This window comes from Hirundo rustica, chromosome 1 (assembly GCF_015227805.2).
Source record: "Hirundo rustica isolate bHirRus1 chromosome 1, bHirRus1.pri.v3, whole genome shotgun sequence".
NCBI classification, from domain to species: domain Eukaryota; kingdom Metazoa; phylum Chordata; class Aves; order Passeriformes; family Hirundinidae; genus Hirundo; species Hirundo rustica.
The window spans coordinates 43,297,797-43,318,172 of record NC_053450.1 but is presented as its reverse complement, the minus strand read 5'-3'; the positions used below and the strand labels follow the sequence as shown (position 1 = coordinate 43,318,172).

At 44.1% G+C, this 20,376-nt stretch overlaps 1 protein-coding gene across 2 annotated transcripts in view; it reads left to right on the top strand.

Annotated features, from left to right (window-relative positions):
• The first annotated feature begins 884 nt into the window (after positions 1–884).
• DTNA (dystrobrevin alpha) overlaps positions 885–20,376 on the top strand; it is a 224,334-nt gene continuing 204,842 nt past the window's right edge. The window contains exon 1 of one of the 2 annotated variants that reach the window (XM_058420159.1): positions 885–1,008. The gene's annotated coding sequence lies outside the window, so the exon portion shown is untranslated. The remainder of the gene's footprint in view (positions 1,009–20,376) is intronic. The other variant, XM_058420166.1, reaches the window with a different exon arrangement.

Here is a 20,376-nt window from a genome sequence, read left to right as displayed (position 1 = left end):
ACCTGCAGGACGCGGCTCCCGGGGAAGGGCTGCAGCCTGCAGCCGCGGCTCGCACGGAGGGCTCTTCACCCACCGCGTCCCTGCGCCGCCGCCGAAGCTGCGCTCCGCTCTGCGCCCTGCAGCGGCAGCGCCGGCCGGGCCGGCGGGGGCTACAGGGGACCCTCGCCCGGGGTGGGACCCACGCCGGGAACTCCCGCTCGGGGTGGGATGCCCTCCCCCGGCGCCTGCCCCACGACCCGCCGCTGCGGCACGGAGCGATCGCCCCCCGCCCGGCGCGGGGCAGCGCTGGTTCAGACGCGCGGGCTCGGCACCGTGAGAGGCCGGCAACGTGCGCATCGCCCTCCCCGCCCGCTCCTGGGGGAGCCGCGGCGTCGCGCCCACCTCCTCCCGCGGCCAGGCCCCGCCCTCCCCTGGAAAAGGGGATGACATCATCCCTCTCCCCCAGCTCGCCCCGCCGCTCCCCCGGCCCGCCCGCCGCTCCTGCGGGGCTGGGGGGGTCCCGCCCGCACCCCCTCTGCGGAGCCGCGCCCTCGGGGGGCCCGGAGGGGGCTCCCGGCCCCGCCGCCCGGCCTCGCCCCTGCCCCACGCCCCACTACGTCATCCCTCCCACCTCCCCCTCTCCGCCGGTGCTGGCGGGGGAGCGTCTCCCGAGGGGAGCGCGGGGGCCGGGCAGCGGCTTCGCGGCGGCTTCAGCTCGCCAAGGGCGCCGGCGCACCGTCGCGGCGCCGGCGCGGTGCGGCGGGCGCGGCTGCGCATCGCGGCGGGGCGGGCGCGGCGGGCGGGCGGCGGGGCAGCTCCTGCGCTGACACCTGCAGCATGTGCCAGGAGCTGCAGCGGCAGCGGCCGCCTCTGCCTCTGCGCGGCGCGGCCGCCCCGCTCCGGCGCCGTGCGCGGCGGCGGCGGAGCAGGAGCGACTCCCGCTCCTCCCGGCGCGTCCCTCCTCCTGCCTGGCACCGTGTGCCGGCGGCGGGCGCACGGTGACCTTACGGAGCGTGCATTACCTCACAGGTAAATATCAGCTGATCCGCCCCGGCGGCGGCGGGAGCAGGCGGCGGCGGGAGCGCACGGAGCCTTCCCGAGGTAGCGATCCCGGCCGGGGCAGCGGGTGCCGGGTGCCGGGCGGGGGGCGCAGCCGCCTGTTGCCGTGTTGCCTGTGCGGGGCCGGGGGGCGCCGGGGGTTCCCCATCGGCGCCGTGCTCCGGGGGTGGGGGGCGGCCTCGGGAGGGTGGGCGAGGCGGAGGGGCAGCCCCCCCTTGTCCCCCACCCCCCCAGGCCCTCCCCGGTGGGGTGGCACGGCGCTCCCGCCTGTCCCCGGGCGCCGCTGAGGCGCTCCCGGCGTGCCGGTGTGCACAGGCATGCGGCACGGCACTCGCTCCCGGTCGCCCACCCAGCCGCCCCGTGCAGCAGGTCCCGGGGTCCCTGGAGACCACCTGGCCACCCGGTGGGCTGGCCCTGCTCGCCCGCTGTCGCCTCTTGCAGCCGGCTGAGGTAAAAGTGACGAAAGGTCGGCGCCCCGCAACGCAGCAGCGACTGCCTTTACCTGTGCGTTCACCGGCTCGTTGGCAAACTTTGGTGCTGGGCGGTGAAAATCGCGGTCGTTGCAGCCAACCTGGCTTCTTCTACACTCCCATGCTAGAGACCATATACCACCCGAAGTGAAATACTGCTGGCGACCGCTGAATCGGGTACTTAAGCACTGGATCCGCTTCCCTGCATGAGTGATGTTTTAGGTAGTACTTTAGCAGTACTTTAAACATGGGTGGGAAGCAGTGTTGTCTAGTGAGCCTTGATACTCAGTGATGACCCAGATGTTAAAAGGAGAGGTTCACCAAGTAATAAGCAGCTTCACAAATTTGGTGCTAGTAGGCTTTCAATATATTGTGTTGCATTCGAAGTTCTGTAACTTGCTGTTCAGTTCTGAACGCTGTATCTCTGCTTCTCCTCTTGTTTTTGGGATGTAGAAGTATTCTAATAATGGGGGTAAAGGCACGGATTCTGTGGTTTAACAGTGTCATTAGCTATGCAGCTGTTTTTGTAACTTTCACCTGGATACCAGGTTGTGACTCGCACCTGTGACTGCCACATGACCAGACTAATAAAATTCTGGCAACTAAAGAGTAGCAAGTGCTAGGGTTTTTAAGTCACCCTAGTTTCTGGTAGTGAAAGGGTAAGTGAGTATGAGATAAGAGCCAATGCCATGTCTATTTTAAGTTCATGTCTTTATATTGCTTCTCAAAAGAGAATGATCCTACTGACACATTTTTGGGTTTCACCTTCCTGTTGCAGTCAAGGTCCTGTATTTATTCCAAGTCTGTATTCATTGCAGTGGACAATTTTGTGGGTTTTTTGTGGATTTTATTTTTTCTTTTTCGTAAGACAGAGGTAAAACTCAAAGAACTGAATGCCTCAGAATAAATCTTGCCTTCCTATAGAAAAGCACACATAAAAAGACCATCTCCTGGCTTGACCTCTCAGTGGGATATGAGTGCAATCAGAATGAGATGTTATTGCCTTGCAGTGGTGGTAGTAAATACAAAATTACATACATGTGCCCTCTGTGATCATGACCAAGGGGATGGTTTATGGAGGTAATGCTCAGTACGTGTGGCTCCCCAGTGGTGTGTAATCATTTCCACAGCAGTTTGTAGTGGGCTACTGGTCGTGTTCACCAGTGCCCAGCATGGCTGAACTGTGCAGGATCTACCATCGTAGATTCAGCTCTCTCTGCAAAGTAGCTCAGGACCCAATCCTGGAAACAAACCTGTGGCAGTGATCTCTGCGTTCTAGAGTAACCCACTGATTCTGTGACTGCAAAACAGAAAAAAAACCACAAGGCACGTTATGATAAACTGCTGGATACCAATTCCTTAAGGTTTAGAGCAAGGTAAAAGGTGAATTGTTTTGTTTGACTCTTGAAGGTTTATTCTTTTATTAATTATTTCCTTGATTTCTACAGTCGTATATTGTAAGACTGTAGAGTAGGTTGTCTCCTCCTACACCTTTTGCCCAGTATAAACCCATTCAGAATTGCCTATAAGGGTCAGCACTGATACAACTTCCATTCCACGCAAATAATCAGATATAATTGCACTAAAATCAATGAATATATGCAGACATGAAGCTGTGAGAAGAGAATGGGCCTCATGGTGTTTTATATTTGTATAGCTGAAAGCCAAAAATAGCTGTCGTAAACACAGCGTGTCCTTTTGGAAGAAACAGTCAATGCCTACCTTAGAGTTGTTCAAAGTTTCTTGTGTTTCAGCAGCCTTGGGTTAGAAAAGTGAAGGCAGCAGTCTTGCAATGAGAGCTGTTTCAGAGAAACTTTTTGTTCCAGTGACTAATCTCCTTCTCCTTAATTCCACGTTGTTAACTTGAGCATGCCCATATCGACACCACTAAAATTTTAAAAGGACTGCTTACTCCAACAGGGTTCCTTGAATGTGTTGCCAGGTGTAATAGGGTTTATTCCAATGACTACATTTTAAACTGCTGCTCCTTACATTAATTATATATATTCCTATCTCTGGACTTAACAGCGAAATGTAAGTGGTATGGAATGTTACATTCCAATTAGTTTTGCAGTGCAAATGGGGATTATGGTTGATGGGTAACTCTGACATGTACTGCATGACTTGTCATGTTTTTCCTGGAGAGAGGGGAGTCTTGGGTCTGAGTCACCATGGAAGAACATGGAGCCCCGTAGGCATAAAATTGGTGCAGTGGAGTGATGAGTCAGATCTCTTATCTTTAAATTCGGTTTTATGTGGTATTCATGCAGGGGGTGCATCACATTCATTGTGCACCTAGGCAAGTAACTAACAGGCAGAAAACTCAATCAGACCTCTGACTCGCCTTTTCTTTGCAGAGTTGGTCCTACTTCTACGGAAATGAAAGGCTCCTGGTTAGGATCATGTAAGAAATCATGGTGTATTAACCTGTGGAGCAAATCAGCTCTGCCAGGCTGTACCCAGTCATTTCTTACATTGTTTCAAGTCCTTGTAATACGACCTAATACTTAAATTTTCACTTTTTGTGTTTTAGAGTTGAACCAGCTTTTTCAGACTTCTGGAACTATATAGAGAATAGCAGAGTAAGAGCAGTGTTGCCATCTTTGTAGACCCCAGTATTTGTTAAGCTAAATGACTTTTCATGAGCATTGCTGTGGAATGTCAGTATTGTTTCTTTTTCCGGAGGAAACTGATGTAGCTGCTAAGCTAACAAAAATAATTGAAATTTCTTAGAAGTGGTAGCCTCAGAAATATGTTAAACAGCAAGAGTGAAGATTTGCCCACGCAGCTGTTTTGAGAAACAAAACAAAGCCTTACATCAGAGGTGTCTTCACTTAGACACTTACTCTGAACTTCCTTGAATAGCAATCATTAATAACGCTATCTTCTCAAGCTAATGGAGCATGAAGGTTCCTTGATTTATAATCATTTGGGAGCAGATGCTTGAAATTCTGTCCACTTACACAAACAGCACAAGAATGACACTTTTGCTGAAAATCGGGGGGAGGCAGGGAGGAAATTATGTGTGTGACTATCAGAATGGTTTGAAGAGTGTAATGCAATGTCTCCGTCTCCAATGTCATTACAAAAGCTAGCAGAGAAACTGTGTTTAGAAAAAATTACATGAGGTTTCTATTTGAAAATCCTAGCAGAACATTATTGATCTGGATATTTTAAATCTCCTGTATGTAGCCAGTTACCATATTGTGATAGCCGCAGATGTTAGCACTGGTTTTGGGGTAGGGGGTGTGTGTATGTGTTGGTGGTCTTGCAAAAAAAGCTTGTCTTCTCACATTGCCTTAAATTGGGAAACTGTTACAATGAAGACATATGGAAAACCATGCAGGAAGGATGTGCAAATTTCGGTCTATACTGTACAAATTCCAATTAAAGCATAAATGCTTCATCTGTTTTTAAGTTAGATGCATCCACTGTATTCTTCTGATGTATAGATATCTAGTGTCACTTGTGCAGAAATCAGTGCAGGGTTCAGCACCATTTGATCTCAGTCTCAGCAACTGAGATGAAATGCCAAGCCATTTGTAAGAACTTGGAAATTTCAGTGGTGTGCTGGTGGAAGTGGAGATGCCCAAATCTGAGACTAATTGCCCTGATGCTGTTCACTTCAGTAGAGCCAGGTTTTTGGCCCTCTACTTGAGACAGGTCTGAAATATATGGGGCAAAATCCTCCCCTCAGTTATGATGACATAAATCCAGTCTTTGTGTATTTTCTCCATCCCACTGGAGAGAGAAGGAGATCACTGTTCGACTTACCTATGGCATATCCACAACTGCTACTAGAGACTATAATTGTTTCATGCAGTGCCTTTACTATAAAATGTGTGACGTCATCTCCTCTTGGAAGCACTGTATTTGTACTGATTATGTGAGAAGTATCACTGACAGTTCACATGCCTGTGCATATGCCACAAAGACCCAGAGGGAAATCCTGAGCTGTACCTTTTATTGTACAGAGGCTGCATTTTTATAGGGACGCTCTCTCTGTATAGGCAGAACAGCTTGTAAAGGGAAATACAGCGATTTCTATAATTGTTCAAAAGAGATTACAACTTAACAGATTCCATCCTATAACGTACAAAGTACAAAAATAAAGGCTCTTTTCAGTTAAATCTTTCACCAGATTGATGTCAAGAAGCAATGCAATATCTCAAGTGATTTGGTCTTTTTTAATCTTCTTAGCTGGAAGAGATGTCAGAAGAGCCATTCAGAATTGAAGTAGAAGATACATGTGGAATTTCCTCATGTAGTGGTCTGGATGTCTGCTTATTTTGCTTAAGAAAAAATTCAGATTTCAGAAGCACACTTGATTTTCTTTTCTCTTGGTGCTGACAAGCTCTGCCTTGGTTTAGTTGTCTAAAGAGGTAACAGCATTTAAAATGTCATGTGATGGGCAATGTCTATAAACTGGTTTGCAATATAAGTATCATAATGTAAGATTTTTCTGACCTGATTAAATTCAACAGGGGAAGTACTCTTTTGGCACTATCTCCAGCTTTTCAAAAGTTCAGCAGGGAGTTCTTCCTGACCACTGAGTCCTCGCACAGCAGATGTAAGTGGAGGCTCATTTAACTGGTAAAACTCCTCCATAATGAAGTTTGGCCATGTTGGTTTAAGTAAAAGCATGATATAATTTTGCCGTTGGGCCTTCCTGGGGAGCAGAGGAGCTGCTGGTTTCGTGCCAGAATTTGCTTGTCATACTTACAGGTGAATAGACCCATTGAGCAGTGAGACCACGTTGCACTGTTCATCTTGGCTCATGCAGGGAGGTGGAGCTGTGCTTGCATCCCACCTGACACCACTGAGAGTGGGTGAGCTGATTCCATCCATGAGGAATAGACACATTGTGAGGTTCTAAAGCAGGCTTCTAGTGGCCAAGTCCACAGGTGCCTGGAGGAAAAGAAAAGCAGAAGATAAAGCAGCATTTCCTGGCACGTTGTTATTGTTACTGGGAGGCGGAAACCCCAATGCAAGCTATGACCCACCTCTGTCTTCATGCAGTGCAAATGCGAAAGTAAAGGTCACCTTTAAACAGAAATGTGACAGGAAACATGCACAAGATGATCCTGCTGGAAAGATTTGGGCTGAATTGAAGATCTGATGCATGTAGTTCTGATCTTGACTCCTGGTTCCTGGGCATCTGGAGTTACTCACCAAGTCTGCATGTGGAAGGAACTACCTTTTATAGACCCTTTGTCTATGCCCTTATGCCTCACCAAATGGCCCTGTACGGTGGACATTTACATCTATTGAATCATCTCACAATTGCCCTGTTGTACTTGGTTGGTGCCAAAGTCAAAGTTAAATGATGGCTGGCCTGTGCTGGGCCGCAGCAGCATTGTCCACTATATCACCTTCACCAAGTAGGGCTGGATCACAGTCTGGAGCACCAGTCAGCTCTCCTCTTTCCTTTCTTCTTTGTTCTGGCATGCGTGCCAGCGGTCGTGCTCCCGTGGTGTGCCGCACAAACTCGAGTGGCGCTGGGAGGCTTTCATCCCTGGAGAAGGGGGGGCTCTTGGCTGCCCACCAGAGTCCATCACTGCTTGACAGTTCCCCTTTAGTGAAATGGGCCGACCAACGTCTCGGTGGGCAGGGTGCCAGCCTGGCAGATGGGCCTGAATGTGGGCAGCCAGCAGAGCGCATACACGTGTGTAGATGTAGTTAGATAATTGTATGTATGGGCATAATAAACAGGCGTCTTTGCGATTTGAAAAATGGTGCCGAAGCTAAAGGCTGAGTTCCAAAGCAGCGAGCCTGAAGAGAGGCTTCTTTTGGACAAGGGGGCATGTTAGAGAGCTCAGAGAAGGGATCTGTGCTTTCCTTGTTGCTCTCTGCTTGCAGTTTTGCAGATTATGTAATAAACAAAGGAGGCTATTTAGTCTTCTGAATCTAGGCACTCTTGTAACTACAACTGGGAATGTGGAAAATGACACTTCACTGCAGTGGATTTCCTGACTTGGAGCTTGCCACCAGCTCAGATTCTACCAACACAGTTACTAGTACAGCTCGAGATCAGTGGGACTATGTGCATGGCGTACGTTTGTTTTGAATTGCATTTTAAGGTGTGAAATACTATAGTGAACAGGAGTTGTGTGGAAGTCAGTTGTCAGTACAAAACGTACCAAACTTTCTTCATAGGTCCTAGCTTCCAAAATCTTAGTGTAGTTAGCTAGACTCCCTAGCTAAGCCCCTTCCATGGATGGCAGTCAGCTAGTGCATGCAGGCCATCCATTTTTTGATTGCTAAATATATACATCAGTTGCATCTCTACAGAAAGGACTTAGGAAAGCTAGGTGACTTGAACTTGTCTGCACATGGATTTGGTTGCAGAAGCCCATTTCCCTTGAGCCCATTTCCCTAATTTTATAGATGTGTTGCTGGAGAATCACCTGGCCTTGCTGTCTCAGGCCGCAGAGGTTTCTTGCTTGAAGGTCCAGCTCTCACTAGGAGAGAGCACTTGTGGATTGCAGGCTGAATAGCATCACATACCCAGCTGGAAATTGCCATAGTCTTCTCTTAAAATTCTGGAAGGTTTGTGGGTGCAGTTTTTTGAGCTGGTAAGGCAAACCAAGGATCTGTGACTTTTGGCAGAATCCGTAATGAGCTCTGGATACTCCCAGTATAAAAGTAGAGATTCAGCTTTATCTTTCTAGGATCCTTAAGTTAGATTAGCTGGAATTACTGGGATAAGAAAAATCTTTACTCAAATCCTGGAAATAAGTGACATTTGCCAGATCTCGTGTAATCCCTTTATGCTTAACCTGAAGACGTGGCAGCTGCCTGTGTGACTCCCGAACCAGGTACTTCTGCTTTCTGAGTGCACATAGTCCACAGAGAAATTTTGCAAGCCAGCACATTAAATGCACTGGGGCAGACCTAGGGAGTGTGTTTTGGCTTAAAGAACGGGACCAGGCTTTTGTTGGGGACTGACCTACCCGGCGAGGTATCCAAAATGAGTGCGAGGAAAGCACTGTTCTGTGCTTACTTCAGGGGAAGTAATGAGATAATTTTCTTAGGGCATGGATTTTAAAAAGTGGTTAAAACTCCGTCAGGTTTCAGAGGCTCCTGTAATGGAAATGATAACACCATTCCTGGTCTGAGTATGATATCTGACGTGTATACGCACTTTTATTAACTTCTTACCCTTTTTTTTTTAGGCTTCCAGACATGTTTACCATGTGACTCTGCTCATTTTTTCCCTTCTTAAATATTAATCAGAACAAGCAGTTTAATGGCGGTGTGCACTAGTCAGTGGGAACTACTGAAATTTAAATTGCCTGTGTTGGAATTCTACAAGTTTTGACTCATTTAATCCCTCTCTTCCTTAGCCCATATCTACCATTTCCCTTTGTGCAGGCTAGTAGGAATACAGCTTTTAAGTCTCAAGAGGTGTTTATCACTTTTCTTATCATTTGCATTCAGTTGCTTCTGGTGGGACTGTTAGAAAAACACGGGTGTAGTCCATCAAAGGACTGGGAGAAGACAAAGGGATAGAAAAACAGGATGCAGGAGGAGGAGGAGGTGGGTTGTTAAAAGGGGAAAGTGGGATGGAGAAAAGTACCCTGTGAAAGGAGGAAAGAAAATGCAAAATGGAAGGGTAGAAAAAAAGAGAAAAAGTCTGAAAACAGCAAAAGGAAAAGACGGAAGGACAGGAAAGGAGAAAACACCCCAACCAGATCATCTGATGAGAAGAATGTACTGTGTTAATTAAAATTAGTACATGCTCCAGCTAGGTTCCTTTTCTCTTAACATGATAGAGCACAACTGATTTTACAAAGGCTTATTTGGTGAAGAGTCTCATTTGACCTTACAGGACTGCTTGCAGGAGGAATTCTCTCGAGAAGACCAGTGTTAGCAGTAGCAGGGTCAGTTTGCTGGGTGTTTCAAGCCTACAGATGGGACACTGGAAGCTGAAGTGCATCACACCATTCTCTGTATAACCTTCTGCAGAGAAAGGTGATACATACTGTAAATACTGCAATATTAGAGTGACTCCAAAAGTAGTCCCTGCTTCTCTAGACAGATACAGAAGATTTTAAAGCAGCGTTTGTGAACACTGCCTTTCTTAAAAAGCACTTGGCTAATTTTTCCTTGGATAAACTCCTGTTTATCTAGTCATATCAAGACTGAAATTATTATGGACAACTGCATGAAACTTTTTGTATAGAAAAAGTACACAATAGCTATTGTACAAGGTAGTAACTTAAAATGCAGCTACTTAGTACATTTCTCTTCATTAAGCATTAGCCAGTCCTTAAGCAAAGGAATACCTTAATGTTTTCGTGAAAGGTGTTTCATTTGCCCCATTGTGGTGCTCTTCTGTATTTCCACAGGGAATGCTACCTTTCTGATGCCCTGGGAGCCCCATATTATCCCTGCTATTTGCATTTACACATAAATGTTACCTGTCTTCATTTTAAAAACTAGCTGGCAAAAAGATAATTATTCCTGCACAATTTATGGCTTTTTTTTTTTCTTTCAACATATGAAAGTGCATAGTAGGGCTTATAAAACTCTCTTGATTTGTTGTAGGCAATCAGACTTTTGATGGTACACTTGACTATCAGAACAAATGACTTCTTTACCATAAGCTCTGTTCCAAATAATGAATGTAATGTTAGTGGGTTTAGTGAAGCAGTGGGTTATATTACGGTGACTGCAAAGCATGGAAACCTACTGTGTCTTTCTGTCATGAAAAGGCCCTGCCTGTGCTGTAGATCCTGTGAAGAATTTGTAGAGATACTTGAAAGGATAAAACACTGTATAAATTCCTAAAGTTCAAAGAGAAAATACCACTCAGGATAAAAAGGGGAGCTTAGCCCAGCAGCAGCTTAACCGTATATGACAGATCTAGTGCTAAGTCCTGCGCCATCAATGCAAATGCTTCTGGAGTTCACCAAGTAGCCAAATGGAAGGAGTAGAAGAAAGGCCTTGAGATCTGACCTGGGTAGAGGGGAAGAAATAAAAGGCATGTGCTTCCCAATAAATGACTCTTATTCTCTGGGCAGAGTGTGAACAGGAAGGTTTAAGACGTGCACAGCTAGATGTGTGTTGCATTTCCTGTGAAAATTACTTCTAAAAGCATTAATATGTGTTTGTCTGTATCTCTGTGCAAGTGTTACACCATAAATAAAATTGGGAACCATGAAAGTTGGTCATTCTGTTAGAATAAGATAGGGAAAGGTCACACCAGGCCTAAACAATGGTTTTGAGTGCTGAGAGTTTAGAAGAATCATTAGCTATACCCTGCTTTGGCTGCCATATACTGACAAGAACATTCGCTCAAACCTGATTACATTTAGGCCATGAGGGTAATCAAAAATGCGGTAAGAAGGCTGGTTTAGAGGTCACACTACTTCTAGATACTTCCCTTTGACCTTCGATGGTTTCTATACATGTCCTGGACCCAGCCGTTTTCCTGTCTTGCCAGCCCACAGGAACATCCCATAGTACAGCCATGCCTCACGCCGGCCTCCCTCTTTCCCCTTGCAGCTGCTCTGGTGTGCTCATGTCCTCTCCAAGCCCAAGGAGCCTTTCCTGTCCTGCCAGTGGCACCTGGATTTAAGCTGCTCTGTCTTAACCACTGCTGCACATTGACTGTGGATGACCTATGAACGTGCAAATCATCTCAGTAATTAATTGCACTGGTTGTCACACACGACGACACAAGCCCTGGTGGCTTTGGCAGGTTGCTGTCGCTGTAGATGTGCAGGGTCAGCCTGGATGAGTGTCCAAGGAAAGGAGTGACACAGCAGCATTTTAGCAGCTGTGCTGGTACCAGGTTCCAGACTTCTTACCCAGAGCTCACAGTCTTGTTTCAAGTAGTGGAAACCTTTGGAAGGTAGCAAGTGATGTTGTATCTGGAAGACCTTAATGTTAAATAAAAAGAAATGGACACACTTCATGCTAAGTGCAGTCCTAGGAAAGTAGGCGTGAGGTTGTAGTCCCTGCTGTGAGCTAAGCATGCTTGTTACAGGCCATACTGTGGCTTTCTGGCCCTTGCTGGTGACCAGAGGGATAGAAATGGTCCATATTGCTTTTGTTTATTTATAAGAAGAGGAAGACAGATGGAGCTGCATCTCTGTTCTGCAGCTAAAGTATAGGCTAAAGGTATTCTTTTTTTTCCCATGGATTTTTAGGGCTTTTTTAGGAGACTGCAGCAGTGTATTCTAAGCAGTCACAGGAGCTTCAATGACAGCTGTTTTGCTTGAAAGCCTGTATCTGTCAGTGTCTGTAACATGGTTTGATGTAATCCTTTGGATTTCCTCGTGTTTAAAATGCTGCAGTCTTCTTTGCCTACCAAACCACATTTAACAGTTGAAATTTTAGCAGTGAATATTTCTAAAACCTGCCATTTTGCACATACTGTGTTTGATGATCCTACTGTTTATGTATTTTTAATACATCTCTCACCTTAATCTGAACATCCAATTAAGGACATGGCTGAAGAAAATAGGGGAGTTTGGAAGAAAAAGAAACAGAAATAAAGTAATACTAGCAGAAACCTTAGTACTGAGTCCCATATGTCTATGCCATTTGCTGCTCAAAACCAAGGAAAACGATTTAAAAACAAAGTTGTCTTTCAGAGCAGACCTTATGCCTATGAGTCAATGTCATCTTACTACTCAGGTGTCGAGAAGGTTTGTCCCTGAAACCCAGATTTCCCTTACATACGCTGGCATGTGTTTTGCAAGACCTTGAAATTACACGACGGAAGGAGAGCTGAAAGCTGCTGCCAGAGCTACAGCTGGTCACGGTTATCCCGTGACCCTTGGATTCCGTGACCCTGGTGCTGCAGATGGGAACTGTGGGGCTGTGGGCGGGCAGTCGGCACCGCTGGGGTGGCTGTCCCTTTGGCCAGGGGGGGAAGTGCAGGGGCACCACTGAGGGCAGGATGCAGATGTTCTTCCTTTGGCATCAGCAGCTGGGCTGTCACTCACCTCCCTTTTTTTTTTTTTTTTTTTTTTTTTTTTTTTTTCCCAAAGTGCTGCGCATTTTCTCAAGCAGGAATTCTTGAGAGGGGATGGTATTGACTGGTGCGGTGCGTCCTGTGGCTGCCTCCTCACTCAGAATGCAGGGGACAGAGGGGGTATAGGACCTGACCTTAGCACTCCTGAGTTGGCTATCTGGAAACCAACCAGGGCACTTGAATTAACTGCTGTTTTTGCTGGGGAATTCTCTGTGGCCGCTTAACAGAGAAAAAGTGATGTTGTCCTGTTGGTATTCCGATTTATATCCCAATTTGTTGAAACCAACATGCCAAGCTACAAAGAAACTTGTTTCATCAGATCCAGTTACCCAATATTATCAGCATCTAGCTGGATGGCTCTCAAGGGGCTTTGGGAGGAGGGGAAAGGGTGTTTGGTTTTTCATGGTGGTATTCTTCCTTTCTTTGCTTTTCTTTAACTTCCTTCTGCTGAAATGACACCAAAGCTTGCATGTTGCTGTAGTTAGCTCTTCACACATCTATTTCCATTTAAGGAGTGTAAGATACTGGGCCAATCTACATTTTTCTAGTGGTCTTGAGGCGCAGTAATCAAGAACAATGTGTTGCTTTGTTTGCAAAACCACAAACCAAAAGGTTATCACTTCCTTGTCTCTAACAGCCTCCCAACAGTGGAACTTCCTGGACCTCTTGCTGTCTGCTTGGCTTAATCCAAACATGGAGTTAACATGGGGTTAAACATTCATTAAGAATATATTTGCTCATTATGCTTTACCTCAAATTGTATTGTACTTGTATTTGGATAGAGCACATCAGCGACTGGAACGTAATTTAGGAAAAGTTTTTAAATGGTGTTAGAGTGTTTAAATTGACGCTCTGGCATACACTCATACACAGTCCTTGAATTATCAAAACATTTGTTAGTGTTTGTTATGTGAGCAGTGCGGCTGGAAACTCAGACCTTGAAAAGGCCTTTACTTTTTTTTTTTTTTCACAGCTTATTTTTCAGAGTTTATTCCTTTTGTTTCCTTTTATTTTTCTTTTTAAAGGATATGATCCTCTCCTACCTTGCAAGAGCTGAGTGTTTGATGTGACTTTGTTTTGGAAAGTGGTAACACCCACTTGCACACTATTCGTGAATCGTCAATGTCATTAGATATTAAGGTGCTTAGCTGGATTTTGAAATACAAGGTTCTGCTCTGTGTTGTCTGCATCTGTATTAACTGTCTTAACTGTTGTGTTTTTCTACTTGGCAAGTATTCCTAGCTGCAACTCCCACAGCAGTTCCTTCTAAAACTTCAGCATTTGTAACTGTACTGTTACCACTGGGTTTTTTAATACTCTATTTTTAAACCTCCCTTTTGAAAGCAAAATACATGGAACGGTTATCAAGAATTGTAGCAAAAAAACTACCCTAGCTCCTAAGCCTTTTGAGCAAAATACAAAGCAGCACAGCTAATCCATGCCTTCTTATACAAAAGGAGAGTGTAACACACAATCTAGGCAGTAGATCCTTAGCTCCAGAAATTCAAACAGCTCCAGTAAAGTCACTCTTGAGGGAATCTGCTATGGTTCCATGTGTGTTTCCTGTGAAGCATCCAGTGCATACACTGGGGCAGGATCAAACTACAGCTGCACCAGAGAAGGGAGATAGGTGCCTGAATATATACAAACATGCATGTCTGCAACGGTGAGGTGACAGGATTTCTTAGCATTAAAAAAAAAAAAAAAAGGGTAAGGAATGATCAACAGGCTGTTTGGAATTACTTGCAGAGTGTATTGCAAAAACACAACTGCAAAGAGTAAGTCAACATCTGAAGAACATGGATTGCAGTGGTCAGAGTCCCTTTCAAATGGTGTGTAGTCCATGCCTGCCTTAATCCCAGAGAGACTTTTTGCAGTAGAGGAGGGATATTTTGAAATCCAAGAACTGTTCTCTTCTTCTCAGTGACCTAGCTGAGGATGAACACATTTCCCATTTGTAACTGGAGTATATTATGCCAGCTCATAAGTCAGCAAGTATCTCACAGTGGGGCTTTTAATTTCCAAAGAGGTGGGAGTTCATCCACTGTTTTATTTTCCAGTCATATAAATTTGTCTTCTTTAGTATTTAGCCGTTGCATTCCCAGTTAACACTGGTCGCTGCTAGAAGTAATGATTTGGTTTTGTCAGATTTAAGTGTATTTAGTAACATTGTCAAATAACAAATGTTTCTATTTCTGTCACTCCTTTTTAACTCTTGCAGCAGAAGTAGGAAAAATGATATAATGAAAACCTTGGGAGCTGATTTTAGAGCTGACTTTCTGTGGGAATTTCTGTATGCAGTCCCAGGTGGTTTAGCGTGACTGAGATGCCAAGTTAGCTCCTGGGTGCAGAGAGAAGGCTTCAAGGCCAAATGATAAGAAGTTATGTCCTTCCATGTTTTGTACACTTATTTCCTCTATTTTTCCTATCTGAGCACTTCAGATGATCAAAAATAACTGGCAGACATTTTTTCTTGTTTATTTTTTAAGTGGTCTTGAACTGACAAGACAAGAAATCCTTAGACCAAAGGACAGTATTTTTGAGAAGGTTGCAGATGTTTGAAAATGGAGACACAGAATATATTTACCTGGGCCATGATTTTACTGCCATAATAAGATTTTTTTTTTTTTTTTTTTTTTTTTTTTTTTTTTTTTTTTTTTTTTTTTTGCTTTGCTGGATACACCAGGACTTTAAGATTATGCTAGCTTATGCTGAGCTAAATCCAGATACGGGATTTGGTTGTAAAATGTACAAGAAGAGGTTTGTGTCTGCAAAAAGTCCCTACAATCCCCTTTCCATGAGAGGATATTAGCGGGTTGAAAGAAGTCCATTGCACAGTGCTTCCATGCAATCCTGGCTGAATTAATTGTGACCTTGCTTTTCATGCCCCTGCGAGGCTCCTGAGGAGCTGGGGGGTAAAACTTCACTGGGCTCCTTCCAGATGGCAGTGTTCTTTCCCTGTGGGTGTTTTGGTGTTGCTGAAGCTTACGTTGGCCAGAAGTTTGTGAACATGTCAGTGAGCGATGCTCTGCTCCGCTTTGTGCTTCTCTGTGCGATGATCTCCATGTGCAGGGAGTGTAGGAGAGGCTCTTCCCCAGCCTGGACAGCCCACTCCAAAGGTCACCCACCCCATACTCTGCCTGCTCCTGAGCAAACCCTTGTGCTCCCCCTCACTAGGAGCATCCACAGCGGCTGGAGCTTAACTACTATCATTTGGTGATTCATTTGCAGTGCGTATTTTCTAAAAATTGCATAGCCTGTTCTCAAAAGCAAGGCAAAGAAAAAAGCAGCTGTTACGAAAAGAGAGGAAGAAAAACTCACACATACAAAATACAGAGCTTTAAAGAGCCAAACCCACATTGTTAGGGGAGGGGAAAACCCCCCAAATTTGTGATGTCTTACCTTTGAAAAAGATCAGAAATAGATTTTTGAGGTACTTATTCATATTTTAGACAGTTAACAGCTATGCCAGTGTGTCTGATAACATACAGATTTAAACTCGGTTCTGACTTACATTTGTTACTTTTGTGGGTTTTCACAGAGAATGAACTAGGAAGTTTTTCCCTCTTGTAAAAAGATGTTATTTAATATTCAGTACTAGTGAATTTTAGATGTGTGATACTGATACTGAAATAAACACTGCTTTGTAAGTGGTCTAAGAAGCATCAGAACAGACCAATCCAACTTTTGTTCTAGTCTGTCACTGAATACAAAGAGCAACTTTATTTTGCCTCTCTTTATTCTAGCACAGTTTATATAGAATTTGATTTAAAAAGCAGAAAATTGACATGACTGAAAAAGAAAAAGTTAATCTTCAGTGCTATGGAATGTTTTGCTGAGAGCTTTTGTTTTCTGTGTAAATTGATCTACAGAAAACTGTAGCCAAACCCAAAACTTCCCATTCAGATATTTAAAAATGTTTCATTTAAAAATTCATACTCAAACTATTTTTAATGTTGCCAAATTCATTGTTTTCTTTATCTCAGTCTGAACTTTTTTTTTTTCCCTTCCTGAGCCACTGCAGCACTTCATCCTTTCTGTCTCCTACTGTGTCAGGTTTCCCAGCCTGAAGATACTTTTTTCCTTGGCATGTCATCACTATGCAGCTTCTGTGCCCAGTGGGGAGGTTGTATTTTGCTGTCCAAAAGCAGCTCCGTAGTCCAGTCTACAAGAGACCAAAATTAGAAATCTGCTGAGATCCTCCAGCAGCCCAGAGAGACACAGCTTATCCTAAACAAAAACACTCAGTCTGTTTTGAAAGTGATGCATTTTCTCTGCATGAATTAAACTTGGCTTTTAATGAAGTACTTCATTTGATTTTGCTGATGGAAGATTTCAGTTTTCAGCTCAAGTTAAAGCACTTCCGTGCTACAATTTCTGCTGTTTGATTTTGTTCCCCTGACCGTGTCTCTTCCAAGACTCTCTTAGTCTTGGTTTGCACGAGTTGTAACTGGGAAATACCCTTGTTGTAAAGGCTTCTCTTCTGAGATGCTTTCCCTGTTACAAGAAGGGAACTATGGAACCAGTATTCTTTCTCAAAGTGGAAGAAACATGTGAAGGTCAGATGATAAATTTCCTAGCAGACTAATACACAGATTTATGTTGAAGGTCCTGACCAGCTTGAAACAAAAATTCCTGCCTGTGTGTGTATTTAAGGAATAAGCCACAGATGAGTCATGAATGCAGCATTACTAATGACCCTACCCACACCACAGCTGCTGAACCTCTCTGCAAGGCAGGATGAGCTGCAGACCTCCCCCAGATGCCAAGAACACCTCATCAGTACTCTCTGGGTCTGATGGTCTCTGACAGGCTTTCAAAGCTGGCCCCCACCTTCTAGCTGTGTAGGATCCCAGAAAAAAAAAAAAAAAAAAAAATCTGTTCCCTGCCCCATGGATGATGTGACCCACCCACATCCTTCCCTTGGCCTCACCTCCTGGGTGATGAAATCTCCTGACCCTCCAGTAATCCTTGTAGCTCTGAATTTACCTTTAAGTCATGAAGCTGCAGCAGAGGATCGCTGAATGGGTGAGTGAATGCATGCAAATACATGTAAACAGGAGAGAATGTGGTAATTTCTGCAATCTTAATATTCTGCCTATATGTCTATTAGCATTTTCTTTGATGGACTGGCTTTCCTTTGACATACTTTTTTAAATGAACTCTGTAAAGGCATTTCATGAAAGTCAGGTAGGAATAGTTCAATGTTGTTTTAGAATAGGCTAAAATCCTTTTGTGGCTCTTCTCGTTAAACAAGCAATTTTTCTCCCAGGGCAACACAAACTGTGAGTTGAAAGTAGGATGAGAGCAATTAAGATCCAAGAAGGGGTGTGTATAAAGCTAGGATTAAAGAAAACTGAAAAACAAAATTTCAGCTGAAGAAGAAAAGACTGGTAAGTATATTGAAAGCTTTTGATGGCTGCAAAGTATGCAGAAGGGCAGCTCATTTAATTTCAGCTTTTGTTTTAACTGCCAGTGTACTGCAACTGAAGGTTTTGGTTTCATTCTAAAGAACATTTTGGGGGATGGTATTTCTTCTGCCCCTGAATGTGATTGGCAAAATAAAATTGAAAGATTTGCCAGATGAATGTGATTTCTCTCTGTTTTCATTAAATCTTGATTTAATAGATTTTTCTTTTTTAAAATGAGATTTGTCATTCCTTTTTTTCCTTTCTGTTTTGCTTTTCTGGCTGGCTACTTTTGTGTCTTTTTTTTTTGGGCCGTTGCAAGCCCTTTTATTAAAAGCAAGCCACTTTCATTAGAACCTTGCTGCTTCCCAGCTTGGAAACCTGTACATGTGAGCTGCTGCCTTTTTAAGCCCTGTGCCAGGAGAAGAGCTTGCTGTTGGATTGCTCCCACTCTCCCACTGCTAGAAGCTACTCATCTCTCTGAATGGGAGGTACCTGAAGCTTTTGGAGAGTTGCTTCTCAATGGTGCTTTAGGTGCTTGACCTGACAGGTGCTTCTTAGAGCTGCTCAAACTGCTGCCGCCTGCTTGGAAAAGTGACTTTTTATTTGATGCAGCGCGATTGTTTAGATAAAATGGTGCTTTGTTGCCTTACTGCCATGTAAACAAACAGCTCCAGGGCGAGTTTTAGTGGTGAATTGGAAATATGAACTCAGAAACTTCGGGCTTCAGGCTTATGCTGGCTTCTCCACAAGGGTGATGGAGTTCTGAAGCCCTGTTTCAACACAACCAACCCTCAGAATGTTGGTGCTTTGTTGAGCCAGTGCTATGATTTCAGGGTGATTTGTGTTGATATTCTCCATTTCGTTTTGAAAACAAAGTTAGTATTAAACTTTTTTTTTTTTTTTTTTTAGTTTGGAATTAAAGCATTTCAGTAGTGCTATACCATAGACCTGTTTGATGTGTAGGGCTTTTACCAGTTAGGAGTAGGAGCTTGGATTAGAGTTGCCTATGCGGTAGTATCCCTTAGTCTGAATTAATTGATTCTAAAAGGTGCAGGTCAAGTGCACAAATCTACTTTATGAGCAAGGATAATGGATTTTCAGTTGGGGTGCTGGAGATACAGGCCAGTTTACATCAGCATATGCTTATTAGTGGTTTTCATACTTCTGTTAAAAATTATTGTGTGATTTTATTTCTTTCTCTTCTAGCTTGTATATCTGAAAATGGGAATCACGTTGGTTTTCAAGCAGCTTTGGTTGTTCACTGAGCATCCAAAATCAAAAAGTAATAATCGTATTTTAGAAAGTAAGTGAAAAATCCCTGCTAGCTCCTCCTTGTGAGTTACATTGTGAATGGGACGGTTTGCATTGCAGAGAGTTATGATGTGTGTTTGAAAATTTTATTCAAGAAAGAAAAGCTGAAAACAGTCAGTCTGCTGGTGTCTGTACTGGGTTTCATTCTGCCTTTATCTTTTGCTCCCACAGCAGAAGGAAGTATTTCTAATTAATCATGTTCTTCAGTATTTGACAAAATATAAATCTGCTGTGACTTCCAGACATTGCTGAGGATGGATTAGGAGTCAAGGAATAAGAAGAGCTGCCGTGCATGATGGGGGCAGTGCGGAAAAGTTTAGTGCGAACTTGACCCGTATCATTACCAATCTATCAGTATTCACAAACACGAGTTAAAAGTGTAACAGATACATTGACAGGTATCCTAGTAGAGGCTTTCAAATTTCAAAAAAGTTTTTTTTAATTCCTTTTGGAAATACTTTAAAGTATTTGATAGTTATTGCTGTCCTTTCATCTATAATTAATTATAATAATTAGAGCTGTGGACATAGATAATTCAAGAACAGATGTGAGTAGGACAAGCAATCTATGGCAGCAATAACTTTATGTAAAAAGTTGTGCTATCCTACACAGTGGAGTTTCTTGCTGTAGGCAGTTCATGTGCAAAGTGCGTGTGTCTGTCCCTACTGGCTCAAACCCTGGAATACCTTGATCTTCTTTTTGGGCAGATAAAGTGGAGCTGAGAAATGTTTCCTGAGACCTTTCAGATGAAAATCTAATACTAAATTGTTTCTGCTGCGCTTCATTAGAGGTGCTTGTGACTGGATTGCTATTGATTGCTTTTTGAGTGTGATTCTGCATTTTGAAAAGTTGCAAGAAAAAAATGACAGTGATCGATGTGTACCTTAATATCCCTCTGTCAGATGTGAAGGAAGCTGCAGTTCATCAATGGCCTGTTAACGGCAGAAAAGCCAATTCCATTCACAACCCAAAGGCTCTGATCCCGCAACCTCATGAGAGTTGTGTGTCTTTACTAATGTGAGCAACTGCACTGAACATCTGGGATTACTCATGTCGATAAAACAACGTGCATTTGAGTGATCCTGGAATCAGTACCTTGGAAGCTGTTCATGTAAGAAAAGCTATGATCAGATAATCAAAGTCAGAAATGTAAGTATAA